Source organism: Magnolia sinica, chromosome 1, assembly GCF_029962835.1.
Source record: "Magnolia sinica isolate HGM2019 chromosome 1, MsV1, whole genome shotgun sequence".
NCBI classification, from domain to species: Eukaryota; Viridiplantae; Streptophyta; class Magnoliopsida; order Magnoliales; family Magnoliaceae; genus Magnolia; species Magnolia sinica.
The window spans coordinates 49,229,158-49,243,782 of record NC_080573.1 but is presented as its reverse complement, the minus strand read 5'-3'; the positions used below and the strand labels follow the sequence as shown (position 1 = coordinate 49,243,782).

The following is a 14,625-nucleotide window of genomic DNA, read 5'->3' as shown; positions in this document are numbered from 1 at the left end:
TTGTGAGCCCGGTTTCCGAGTTTGGGCATGACTGGGTACACGTAGGTGGGCCCCAAGGTGGATGGCAGACTATTATGCACACAGTGATGGTGGAACTTTGTCCCACATCAGAAGCATCGTCTGAAGTTGTGGTAGCTATAAGTTGGGTTCATTCCTTAACAGACATGATGCATTTTAAATCCGTGATCTTCGGCAAAGTAGACAATATCATGTGTTGTGGGGACGGGTCTTACACAATACCCAATGATTGGTCTTCTTGGCGTGCATAGACTAAAGGGATCCGAACACTAAAACCACCACACTCAATCTTCAATTGCCAAAAGAAAATAATGATGATTATGAGAGGAAAGATTTAAGGTTAGTTTTTTTGTTTTTTCCCGTCTATATTTTTCCTTTGATAAAACTTCATTTTTATAAAACAGAACAAAAACCATTTATAAAACTGACACCTTCTTTAAACCAAAACTGACGATCATTGGAATGCATCATTTCTAGGTGTGGCACTTTTCACACAATGAAAATATTCAATGATGAGTAGGATACATCAAATAACTAAAAACATATAAATCACATGTCTGGTTAAAGATTTCCAGGCTAGGAATACCCCCGATTTCACCCCCCTACTCTCGCATATGAGCTTGTGCATAATATAGCAAATTACATAAGAGACTTATGAGGATGATAATTTATCAACACCTTTTTCTCCTCATTCCTATCCGATATGGGACAAATGTTTTTTCCTTTGAAAAACAAACCACTAACACAAGTTACAAAAACTTTTGTTTTTGTTTTTTTTTATTGTTTTTTCTTTTGAAATACTTCTAACAATCCCCCAGTTATTTTAAAATAATATAAATAAATAAATTTGTGCAATGTGAAGAGTTACTATACATAAATGATGGTGGCAAAGTCTTGAACCTCCCTTAGTGAGACATCCTTGGATGACAAGAAATCAGAGAATTTAATCTTAAACTAGATTTCTTTAATATAAACCATACACGAAACACACACAATAATTTTAAGAGTACATAAGGTGTTTTTTCCTTTGATAATTTTAAGACCATGTGCAATATCCTAAATTCATAAGTGCTCTAAAGAATTAAACCATTTGTAAGTGTTTTTATGTTTAGCACACTTGTATTGTCAAATTTTGTAAGACAAAAATGCTTTAAGGTCAGATCACAAGTATGGAATCACAACTACTATACATGCCTGAAGATCATCTTAAGATCAGCTTAAGTTCGGCTTATGATCAGCTCAAGATCAACAAATCTTCTTAAGAAGTCGACACCCAAATTTAAGACAAGATCAAGTCAAAGTTCAAGACAAGTTGTCCCATATAATTGTTAAAACACAGTTGATATAACCCCAGAAAGACCTTAGGTTTATGTACCTTAAAAAAGTCATTATACTTGGGTTTTAACAGTGTTTTTCTCTGGAATTCAGCCACCCTACCTTCTTGTTTGGCCAACCTAACTTCAAGCTGGAGCATAATAACAAATTCTGTTGAAAATTCGGCTAGCCTAAGTTTTGGTTTGGATAGCCTATGCTTGAAATTCGGCTAACCCGAGTGAGCTCAGGTCAAATTCTAGCAATGAGAACTTTTGATTTTTGTAGAAGTTTGGTCAACTGAATTTGACTTTAGGCCAACTAATTTTTGGATAAATCTTATCCCGCGTGATCTAATAGCCGTTGGAACAAATCCGGTGGAATCCAACTAGCCGAAGCCAGTCTTAGGCTAACCGAATTTCCAACCTCTTTGGCTATAAATAGAGGTTTTTTTTTTCTCATTCTAAATTACAATGAAAAATCACTTTAATCCTTCTGCAAGAGAGAGAGAAGCTCAAGTCCTCGGCAAGCTATCTGTATGATATTTATAATTTAATTTATAACTTATTCAATTCCCTTTTCTCAACATCATTTTAGTCTTATTGTAAAAGAGTAATCTATACTCTGCTTTGAGATCTAAAGAGAATTGAATCAAGTAGCATTTGGATTTTTCATTTATAAAATCTATAGAACCCTATACTCTTTTTGTCGGATTCAACACTACATCATCTACGTTCAATAAAGAAATTCCTCTGCTACAAGCTTTTACCACGTCTTCGAAGCTACATTTGAAAATAAATATTTTACTGTTTTATTTCATTTTAGGTTTGGTTGAGATAACATGTGAAAATCTCAGTGGGTTTTTTTTGTGATAGCCCGTCAAAATCACAAAAGGGGTTTTTATTGTGATAGCCCGTGAAAATCACACGGAACTATATTAGGTTGTTAACATGAACCTATGGAGACATTATTATAATGAAAGCTAAAATTACGAGGGTAGTAATTTTGAGAGTGGAGTAGGTGTGGTTGTTTTAAGCACTAAACCACTATAACTCCTTATGCCTTATGGTGAATACTTTATTCTTTTGGTGGTGAATGTTATTTATTATTTAATTCTTTGTGGTGAATGTTGTAATTCTTTTATCTTCTCTTACTAGTTTGAAAGATTGATTTTAAAGACATTCATGAAATAAAGTTGTCCTGCCTAATATTTGTTATACGAATCATTTCGAGTCAAGGTTTCAATACTCAGGCAATTGAGATTTTTATATTCTTTACATATTCCACATTTATTTATATTATTTGGCAGTTCTATTCACCCCCCCCCCCGACATCGCTAGCTCTCTTTTTCCTCTTAAGAAGCTGGCTTACTTCTATACACAGATAGATGAATTAATTAAGGGTAACTCTATAACAATTATCACACCTTAAAGGCTATAAATTCTTTAATGGATATATCTAACCATGACATGTTACGAAGATTTGCATTATTTATATCATATAGAGGAACTTTGAGAAATAAGTTTTCTATAAAATTTTGTAATGCTATTAACAAGAATTATATAAAAAAATTATTTTTGTTGTTAAACTTAATTCTTAAGATCTTTAGTCATTAGGTTGGGTTATTATTTCTAGTGACTCATTTTTCTATGGGCTTAAGTCCCATCTCTCTTGATGTTTTCTAGTCTTTCTCGCTAGTTAGGCCTTTGATTAAGGGATCCGCTATGTTCTCATTGGATTTAAGAAAGTCTAGAGCTATTACACCATTTTTCAGTAGTTATCTCACACAAACATGCTTCAGATGGACTTGTCTGAATTTACCATTATAACACTTTTTATAACATCCATGCTATCATAATGAATGGATATGGGAGGTATCAGTTTCAACAAAAAAAAGTATATTATTTAATAATGTTTTAATCAATTTTGCCACCTCACCTGTTGCTACAACAGCCATTAGTTCCTACTCCATGGTATAATGAGCAATGCAAGTTTTTTTTTTTTTAAAGATTTCCACAAGACAAATCCACCCACCAAGGCAAAGATATAGCCATTAGTAGATTTGGAATCATGTATACCTAAATTCCAATATGCATCATTATATCCTTCAATCACAACTAGACACCTCTAGTATTTAATACCAAGATTTCATGTCCTTTTAAGATATATAAAGACTCTGTATATTGCATTCCAATGCATGTAACTCAGATTATTGGAATATATACTTAGTTTACTCGCTGTAAATGTTATTCTTCTCTAGTACAATTCATAGCATAAGCCAGGCTACTAATGACACTGGCATATTCAGTCCGAGATACTTCTTCGCTATTATTTTTTTCTAATTTTATACTAGGCTTAAAAGGAGTACCAATAGGTTTGTAATTATAATGATTATATTTTCTTAAAATCTTCTTTACATAGTGAGATTGGGTTAAATTTACACCAGAATAATTTTGAATAATATTAATCCCTACAATGACATGAGCTTCACCTAGGTCCTTCATGTCAAAATGAGAATATAAGAATACCTTGGTTTCATTGATAATGTTTAATTTTGTACTAAAGATCAAAAGTTTATCCATATACAAGCACACCAAAATAATAGAGTTGCTTGATATCTTTGAATGAAGGCATCTCTCACCCTTATTGTACAGAAACCCATTTGACATCATTACACAGTCAAGTTTTTTATGCCATCGTTTAGGAGCTTTTTTAAGTTCATATAAGGACTTTAAAAGTTTACATACTTTATTTTCTTGCTCTTGCAAATAAAAACCTTCAAGTTGCTCTATATACATTTCTTCTTCTAATTCACCATTTAAGAATATTGTTTTAACATTCATTTGGTGAATTAGAAGATTATTGATAAAAGCTATGACAATCAAAATATGAATAGATGTCATTTTAGATACAAAACCTTCAGGTTGCTCTATACATATTTCTTCTTCCAAATTACAATTTAAGAAGGTTGTTTTAACATCCATTTGGTGAATTAGAAGATTATTGATAGGATCTATGGAAATCAAAATACGAATATATGTCATCTTAAAAACATGAGAATATCTATCAAATTGATCAACTCATTCTCTTTGTTTAGAACATTTAGCTGCGAACTTAACCTTATATTTTTCAATAGAACGATTTGCCCTACATTTCCTTTTGAATATCCATTTATAACCTAAAGTTTTTGCCACGGGTGGTTTGCCCACTAATTTCTATGTGTTATTAGACTTAATGAAATCTATTTCATCAGTGACTGCTTCCTTCCAAAAGATAGCATCGTGCGAGGACAAAGCCTCCTTTAATGTCACTGGGTCACCTTCTAATTTGGATAAGACCACACGAAAATCAAGACCATAATAATTGACAATCCTAGACCGTTTACTCCTAATCTATGCCTCAAATTTCAATTGTTCTAAATCTACTAGCTCAAAGCTAGAAGGTACATCTATATTAATAGAGGAAAAATCCTCATTGGATTACCCCCACTGTTCTTTACTTTACAAGGAAATGTATTTTCATGAAACTCTGCATCTATAGACTCAATAATGATATTTTCACTAATATCCAGAAATTTATAGACCATACTATGTAATGCATATCCAACAAGTACACACTTATAAGTTCTAGATCCTAACTTAAGTCTCTTGGGATCAGTAAGCCTAACATGGGCAAGACAACTCAAAATTCTAAAATAATTAACATTTGGTTTTCTACCATTCCATATTTTGTATGTAATTATTTTAGATTTAGATGTAGGCATTCTATTAAGGATATAACAACCAAAATATAAAATTTCTACCCAAAGATTTAAAGGAATACTAAAACTTAAAAGTATGATATTCACCATTATATAGGGGTCCTATTCTTGTGTTATGCTATCCGATTTTGTTGAGGAGAATAGGGAGTAGTAACTTCATGAATAATACCATTAAATTTATGAAAATTATCAAAATCATTAGAAGTGTATTCATCACCTTTTTCACTTTTGATGACTTTGATTTTTCTATTCAATTGATTTTCTACTTCATTTTTAAAATTAATAAATTTAGAAAGTGCTTCATCTTTAAATCTTAACAGATATACATATGCCTATTTGGAATGATCGTTAATGAATGTAATGAAATATTTCTTACTGTTGAGGGTCAAATATTGCACATTAGACTCCAGTTATTACTTGATTTTATGAATATGTTACGGTTTAACGTCCTATTTTAATCGTGTTTGTGTTGTAAGGTGAATTTACGAGTCTGGACTAAAAAAGGGTGCTAAATGCATGGATTTGATGCTCTAGAATCACCAAGGCAAGGGATGGACCCCAGGGGACCGAGATTGAAGAATTTGCACACTAAAGATCAGAGAAAATCAAGTGATTGGGTCCAAAGGGGCCTGGACATTGTCCTGAATGCAAGATTATAGGGTTCCCACCATCCGTTCATCTTGAAACTTTATATCTAGCCTGAGGACCATAAATTAACCGTACACGTCGAATTTCAGCTCTTGGATCCCTGTGGAAGGGCCCAACGGACAGATTAGCCCACAAATCGTCAACCTAGGGCCCACCTGATATCTGGTTACACTTCAATTTTGGTTTCAACCTCTTAAATAAGGTGAAAAAATGAATGGTCGGAGCAGATGGCTCATATAAATTCAGGTGGGACCCACCTTACATAGTGTGTGTGGCAGCACACGTGCACTGGATGAGCACCAAACTGGAGGAATTGGTCAACAGAGCTTTGACCGATCCTTTTTTTAAAAAGGATTTTGAATCCTTCTCTCCTGCCTGCGAACGCTCAAACAGAGCTTGCGGACGGATCTTTGTGGGCCACCATGATCATCTAGTAAGATGATCTGAACCGTCCATTGGAAGTGGATGACGTCTCCAACCAAAACCAAGCCAAGCTGTGTCGGAAAAGGGCCAGGAATCATCCCCACCTTTCCCATTGCGATCTTATCTCTACCACATGATCAACCAAGTGAACCAAATCAAAGGGAAACCAAGACGTTCCATTCCAAACTGGAATCTCGCCACAAAGCTTATAGAACGAGTGGATTTCGCAAAACATCAGGAAATATGGGCCCCACAGCAAAAATGCAACCTACTTTATGCAGGGAGTGCGCGTTCGAGCATCTGTGACCAAGATCTTGGCCCTAATCAGGACCGTCCAAACTTCATGGATGAAGAATCTGAACCTCTCCATGGAGGCAGAACCGATCGACAGGGGGGACGTGAACTTTCATGCTGCTCCGATCACCGTTGCCCGAGAAAACAGGGCCTTCCAAGCAACAGTCTAAGAATAAATTGCTGATGGGCCACCAGACATCAGATGGCCAGCAACCTGAATGGTCTTGATGGTGAAGAATTCCTAAGATATCTGATGGAAATCGAATTAATTGCAACAACAAAACTGTGGCTGCGTAATGTCTCTCTGCGTAAAAAAAATCCTTACGCAGGGAGTGCGTAAACTTTAACCGACATGCACTGACAAATCTTCTTAATATTATAAAAGGAAAGATGGGGAGAACGCGAGAGCACTACAGGGACATGGGCAAGGTGTGGAGATCTGGCGAGAGTGAGAGGAGTGTGGGGCTGGCCATTTACTAGAGTTCTTTTCTTCTCTTTGTTTTTAATTTCAGTTTATGATTTTTTTCTTAAGAGAATTTTAGTCTAATCATGTCCCTGATTAGCTAAACCTCTTAGCTAGGGCTAAGAGGTGAAGCTTGTAGTGAGATGGGAGACTTTCCTTTATGCCTTTGATGTAAGTTTGATTCATGAACTGATTTAATTCTAGTTTGATTTTAAGGAATGCCTTTAGTTTTTAATGGTTTATTGTGACTCAAATTACAATGGATCTATGATATCTTATGGTATTTTCCATGCATGTATAGAGGTTATGATCGTAGGAACCCTGTTGTTCACCATCGTCTCATGGGCATGGATGGATGGTGGAATCCTTCCCTATGTTCATAACTCTCTCAGATTGGATATGAATTGGTTATATTCTGTTGTTTACTTTGTCTCCTAGGCATGGTCTTGTGATGGATTCAAATCTAATTCTCATACCTTTCATCTCTTGAAAACTAGATCAAAGGAAGTTTATAGTTGATTTTTAATGTTATATCTTCCAATTGGATGAAGATGAGACTTTAAGACTAGTTGAGTTCTTGAATCAAGTATAAGATCTCCATGATCTCTACAAGCGGATTCTTGGAAACCCTAGTTTCTTACCTTTAAATTTTCTAAGTTTTAGTTTACTATTTCGCCATTACTCTCTTAAAAGCCTCTGATTTAGATTTCATCTTTGCCTAGTTCTAGTTCAAATTACTTTCAGATTACATACAAGGTTCAGTCCTTGTGGATTCGACCTTAGTCTTACTGAGATTATTACTACATCACAACCTTATACTTACAGTGTGAACAAGTTTTTGGCGCCGTTGTCGGGGATTGACGGTTATGTTTTCTAAGATTAATTAGTTTTAGAATTACGTTAAGATTATGCTTTTTTTTTTCTAATTATTAGGTTAGGATTTTTCTGTTTGATTTTTAGAAACTAACCTAACTTTCCTATTTTGTAAGATTCTGTGATAGATCTTCTAAATTGGTAATCTCTTTCCAATCTCTTTATTTTTTTCTATTTTTAAAATTAGGGTTTTATTTTTAGAAACTTTCTAAATTTAGAAACTAACTTTCTTTCTATTTTAGGTTTAGAGCTTTCCTAATTTGTTTTAGAAATTTTCTATTTTCTTTTAGGAATTTTTCCCTTCTTAGAAAATAGTTTACTTTCTATTTCAGGATCTCTTGCTATTTATAGACTTTCTATCTTTAGAAACTAACTTGGTTTGTTTTATTTTGCAGGATCTAACTTAGGGACTCCAATTTGGTAACCTCTTTCGAACTCTTCACTTTCTTTCTGCATTTCTATTTCCTTTCTTTCTCTTAGGTTTAGGTTTAGAATCTGAATGGAGGGTTGCGAGTGTTTCATGCCCAAGTAGGTCCGTGATAACATTCGACGTCTCTTGACTAAAGGAGTATTGGTTGAGGGGTTGACTATCCATCGCAGGACTAGACACTACTCGAGATCTTCAGAGTTAATTGAAATGATGACTGCAAACCAACCTCTTCTACCCCAACTTAGGGTGGAGGACATCCAGGATGAGAATGAGGCGCATCAAGCACCCCCGCCTTGTACTTTACGAGATTATTTACAATAGGCGAGGGTGAGCATGCCCTCATGCATAGTTTTTCCAGAAAATACTAGACATATGAATATCAAGCCAGGGTTGATCCAACTCCTTCCAAAATTTAATGGGCTTGAATATGAAAATTCATATCAACACTTGAAAGTTTGATGAAATCATAGCCACTTTATACTTTCCTAATGTGTCTGAGGACACGGTCAGGCTAAAATTCTTCCTTTTCTTTGAAAGAGAAAGCTAAAATGTGGTTACTACGTCCCTGATCTATTGGTACATGGAATGAGATAACAAGGGAGTTCATAAAGAATTTTTTTTTCATATCACAAAGCGAACACCCTTAGAAAATCAATCATGAACTTTGCCCAAAAGGAGGATGAAACATTCTTCCAATACTGGAAAAGGTTCAAGGATTTTGTCAGTTCATGCCCACAACACGATTTTGAAACATGGCGCATTGCACACTTTTTCTATGATGGACCGACATCTTCCATGCACCAATTGGTTGAGACGATATGCAATGGGGAGTTTATGAATAAAAATGTCGATAATGTGTGGGATTACTTGGATAGACTTGCTGAAAACGCACAATCATGGGACACATACCCAAAATCGAGTACCACTTCTAGGCCCACCCAATCAAAGGAAAGGGGTGAAGTATACCTGCTGAAAGAGGATGATGATAGCAATGTTAAAGTGGCTAATCTCATAAAGAAATTCGAGGCCATGGAATCAAGGAAGGATAAGGGCAAGGAAGTTGTTTGCGGTGTTTGTGGTTGTAACAGTTACACAACTTAAAATTGTCTAACTATATCTGTCTTTCAAGAGGTACTGACTAAGCAATCCAATGCCATAAATAATTACCAAAGACCTTTCAATGGACCCACCTCTAATACGTACAATCCTAGTTGGAGAAATCATCCAAACTTCAGTTGGAGGAATGGACAAACTGCTACCCCTCAAGGTTTCTTCAATCAAATTCCAAATCAAGGAAAACCTTGAGAGGATCTAGTTCTAAAACACATTTAAGACCAAGAGCTATTCAACCAAGATATTAGATCAGCAATAGGATCACTTACATTATCCATTCAAAGGATAGAGTCACACATAATGATTGGAGGAAAGGGGATGCTTCCTGCTCAACCTCTCCCCAATCCCAAACCGCAATATGAGATAAGTGATCCAAGCTCTTCAGATCAGATGGAGCACCTACCCCAACTGAAGTTTGAATTAAAACCCACCCCAACCATATTACAACTTGTCGATCGCTCAGTTCGTATACCGAGAGGGGTAATCGAGGATGTGTTAGTTCAGGTTGACAGATTCTACTATCTAGTAGATTTTATCATCCTAGATACAGAACCTATCAGTAACATGAGCACTCAGATTCCTGTCATTCTTGTTCGTCCATTCCTTGCCACTTCAAACACCATCATCAATTGCAAGAATGGAGTCATGAGTATGTCTTTTGGGAATATGACATTGGAGTTAAATATCTTTTTCAATACTGGTAGATGGTTCAAGGATGATGACGATTTCCACGATATTAACATGATTGACTCTTTCGTGGAAGATAGAGTGTCTCTGACCTTATCCTCTGACCTTCTAGAGATGTGCCTAGCCCACTCCCATGATTTTAATAATGACATGATTAGGGAGATAGGTGCCATGCTTGATACTGCGCTAGTACTTGAGGCTAACTGGCGAAGGCCACAATTTGAAGAGTTGCCCCAAACCGATGCAGTGCCTCTACCATCTAACCTCAAAGCACCGAAGCTTGACCTAAAACCTTTGCCCACTGATTTGAAATATGACTATTTAGGTCAAGATGTGACATACTAGGTGGTGATTTCTTCCCACCTTGAACAACAACAAGAGAGTATGCTCATTTCTACTCTTGAAGAAGATAAAGGAGTTATTGGACATATCATCATCGATCTTAATAGGATGAATGAATTTCTTTTAACTGAATGGTTCGACTCTTTAGATGATTGCTTGACACACTTTGCAAATTCAAACGATCCCATGATACAAGAAATAGTGGATGCCTCATAAGACAATACCTTGGTAGTTGTCACGGATCGAGAGAACCCTTATTTTGAAGTACCTCCTCCCCCAGATCCTGAATGTTTACCATTAAAGGAGGAGGAGCTGAGAATTGAACCGAAGATTGAAACTTCGGCGTGTATTGAGACTACACCACCTACTATGTATTTTTCTGAATTTCATCTACTTGTAGTCTCTGATTCATCATGGTGTACTAACTTTAAAATTTTTTCTGCCACAGGTGAATCGTATATACTTTGGTTACTTCAAAAGATTAAAAGGAAACTTTGTGCTGAGGTCCATCAATTTCTCTGGACATTCATGCTCCAAGACATCCAAGCCTACTGTAAAAAGGGCTTCTGGATGATCTTGTTGAGAAACCTTCTGAGAAATTTACCAAGATACTGGCCGAAGGAAGAACCTGGATGCATGACTGAGTAGATTTCCCGTGCTTTCACAGTTGAGGATTAGAATTTGCTGCTTTCATAGGACTAGGGTTGTTTACTTTATGTTGTTCTAGGATAGTCGGTTTTATGCCATTAGGTTAGTTTGCTTTCGTTGATTTCACTCTTATGCCTAATCGCCTTCACGCTGAAATCTCTTTGGGAAAAAGCTGCTTAACTCCGTCATCAGGTACTATCTTTCCATCACTTCCCCTTTACTTTTGTTGTCTCATATGCATTGCATGCTTATATCTTTTACATTGAGGACAATGTAGATTTTAAGTTGGGGATGGGAGATTAGGTTACCTAATCAGTGTTTTCTCAGTCTTGAGCAAAAATTGGGAAAATTTTTAAAATTTTTTAGAAATTTTTGTGAATTCGAAGTGTTTTTGACGGCCATTGTTGATTTAGAATTATAAGATACGTAATGTTAGTAATTTATGACTCTTGGATTCAGCCATCTGTTAGATTTTTCAGTTAAATTCGAATTGTTACTCCATGATTAGAAGTTTTAAACATTGATTGAGTCATGATTTCACATGTCACACCTAGCTTACACATTAAGGCTTCCGTTCGATATTGAATTGGTAACCTGGTAGTCACTAAACATGGAAGGAGCCAACCTGGGGAATTTTTTCATCATGTTCAAAGAAAAGAATGAATACCCAGCTAAAAAACAATTGCCTTTGAAAAGGGTTGGGCAAATGGTCTCCACCATGGGTGTGCTCCCTATAGGTGAGGGCTCGTTTCCCCTCCTTAGTTTTACCTTTAAAAGATTGACATAGCATGAAAGCCATCGATAGAAAAATCAAAAGCTGGAAGAATGAAAAGTTGAACTGTAAGGCAAGTTTTGGTTTAGGTTATGGTTATCCTGAATGATTTGGTGATTATCTATGTTATAATGAAAATAAAGAATTAAGTTTTTAATTGTGATAAGTTTAGGCTTCAATATACACCCATGGAACTCAATGTTTAAGATTGTTCTAATTGATGGATTAATACTTTGAGCTTGACTATGAAGTTTACTATGCATTTGAGTCTAGGAGAAATTAATGCCCAACATTCATGAATCTTAGAACTCTAGCATCTGGATTGTTTTTCAAAATTCACATAAGTTTATAGAAATTATCCTATAGTTCTTAACTTATTTTTCTCATACTTTGCTCGGGACTGGAAAAATGATGGTTGGGGATTGTGTTGAGGGTCAAAAATTTCATATTAGACCGTAGTTATTATCTGATTTTATGAAAATGATATGGTCTAACATCCTATTTTAATCGTTTTTGTGTTGTAAAGGTGAATTTAGGAGCCTGGACTGGAAAAAGGGTGCTAAATGCATGGATTTAATGCTCCAAAATTACCAAGGCAAAGGACGGACCCCAGGGCAAGATCACAGGGTTCCCACCATCCATTCGGCTCGAAACTTTATATCTGTCCTGAGGACCATAAATTAACCATACATGTTGAATTTCAGCTCTTGGATCCCTGTGAAAGTAGCCCAATGAACAGATAAGCCCACAAATCATCAACCTTAGGCCCACCTTATATCTGGTTACACTTTACTTTTGGTTCCAACCTCTTAAATAAGGTGGCAAAATGAATGGTCGGAGCATATGTCTCATATACATTAAGGTGGGACCCACCTTACATGATGCGTGTGTGCAGTACACGTGCACCGGATGAGCACCGAACCGGAGGAATTGGTCAACAGAGCTTTGATCGATCCTTTTTTTAAAAAAAAGGAGTTCTGAATCCTTCGCTCCTACCTGCGAACGCTTAATCCATGCCGTCCACTACGTGGACCACACCGCTATCCAAGTGAGCCCACCTCGCTGCCATGTACGGGACCTACCTTGTTGTCCATTTTGGATTGGCCCGGATGAAAGGAAAAACTCAAATATCGGCTTGATCCTAGTCGAGTGACCCACATACATGGACCCCATTGTGATGTATGGGTTTATCTCCACCGCCCACACGTGGGGCCCACCTTTGCAGCCTGTCCAGCAAGCAGGCCAGCTACCTGTTCGTCTGGATAGGGCTGGTTGAGAGGGAGACACAAATATCAGCTTGTTTCTTAGCAGTAGGGGTCCACGTGGCTTGTGTAGGACCCACCCTGCACGTGTGAAAGGGGTGGGGCCCACCTTGATGTTTGTGTTTTATCACCACCATCCAGCAATGGACGGTGGGATCCACACCATGATATATATGTTTTATCTATGCTGACCATCCTTGCAGGACCCACCTGACGCGGGATATCCACACCGTCCATTGACGGTGGGACTCCACCATGATGTACGTGTTTTCTCCACGCTGTTCGTCCATGGGATGGCCCACCACGTGGGACCCAACTACATGTGTTTTATCCACATCGTCCGTCCAACGTCTGTGGATGCTGGACGTGGCCAGCAATGAAGTGTGAACTGATAACGGGAGTGGCTAGCAGTGTGGTGTGACTGATGGTGGAGTGTGTGCTGACAGTGAGGCGTGAACGGACAGTGGGGTCCATGGGACCCACCCATGTCATCCACCCATTTAGATGGGCTACACCGTGATGTGTGTGGGGCATCGGCCATCCCTGGATGGTAAGGCCCACCCCACGTATGGGGCTACCCATGATGTATGTGTATGTCCAGGCCGTTTAGGGCTTGGATGTTGTAATATATTAAATATAATATTAATATATTATATTAATATATAATATGATATATTATATATTATATTATAATATAATATTTTATATAAATGTATTATATATATATATATATATATATATATATATATATATATATGAGGGTGGGTCTTACGTGGGACCTACCTCTGCCTCTTTAAAGCAGCAATAGTTGCATGTACGACAGCTATATAGCTGCCCTATTGTGTATGTCTGCACCTGCGGTACGTGTGGGTGTAACCCACACTGTCCAGCTATGTGGACCTCACTGCTGGCTGCTGTACAGACGACAGCAAGCTCCGTGGGTCCCACCTATTTTATCCACGCTGTCTATTTATGGGACCCACCATGATACATGTATTTTATACAAACCGTCCAATCATTTGTGAAATCATTTTCTGGCATGAGTAAAAGAATGGGTCAAATCTAAAGTTCAAGTGGACCCCACCATTTAAATAGTGGACAACGACATCCACCGTTCAAACTTCTAAGGACCCCAGTGGTTCCCACTAAAGCTGATATTTGGTTTTCACTTCATTTATCTCTATGTTAACTTATGAATTGGTCGGATCTCAAAATACATAAGGATGGGCCCGATTTGATACATATGAGGCCCATCGGTGTGGCTTATTTGATATACATGAAGCACATTTGTGTGGCCCAAATAATGCGGCCCATGTGATGTGGCCCACTTGACATATGAGGCCCATGGGCGAGGCCCATTGTGATGTATTCAAGGCCCATGGGCGAGGCCCATTGTGATGTATTCGAGGCCCATGGGCAAAGCCCAGTGTGATGTATTCGAAGCCCATTATGGTATATTCGAGGCCCATGGGCATGACCCATTGTAATTCATTTGGGGCCCTTGTACAACGCCCAACCCAATATATGGGAGGCCCATAATGGGGCCCAACGTGATGTATGTATGGCCGATACGTTGTGTAT

At 37.3% G+C, this 14,625-nt stretch overlaps 1 non-coding gene across 1 annotated transcript; it reads right to left on the bottom strand.

Annotated features, from left to right (window-relative positions):
• Positions 1 to 8,859: 8,859 nt before the first annotated feature.
• Positions 8,860 to 8,966, bottom strand: LOC131223463 (small nucleolar RNA R71). Its single transcript, XR_009160468.1, has one exon. It is a non-coding gene; the product is annotated as a small nucleolar RNA R71 (small nucleolar RNA).
• Positions 8,967 to 14,625: the final 5,659 nt, after the last annotated feature.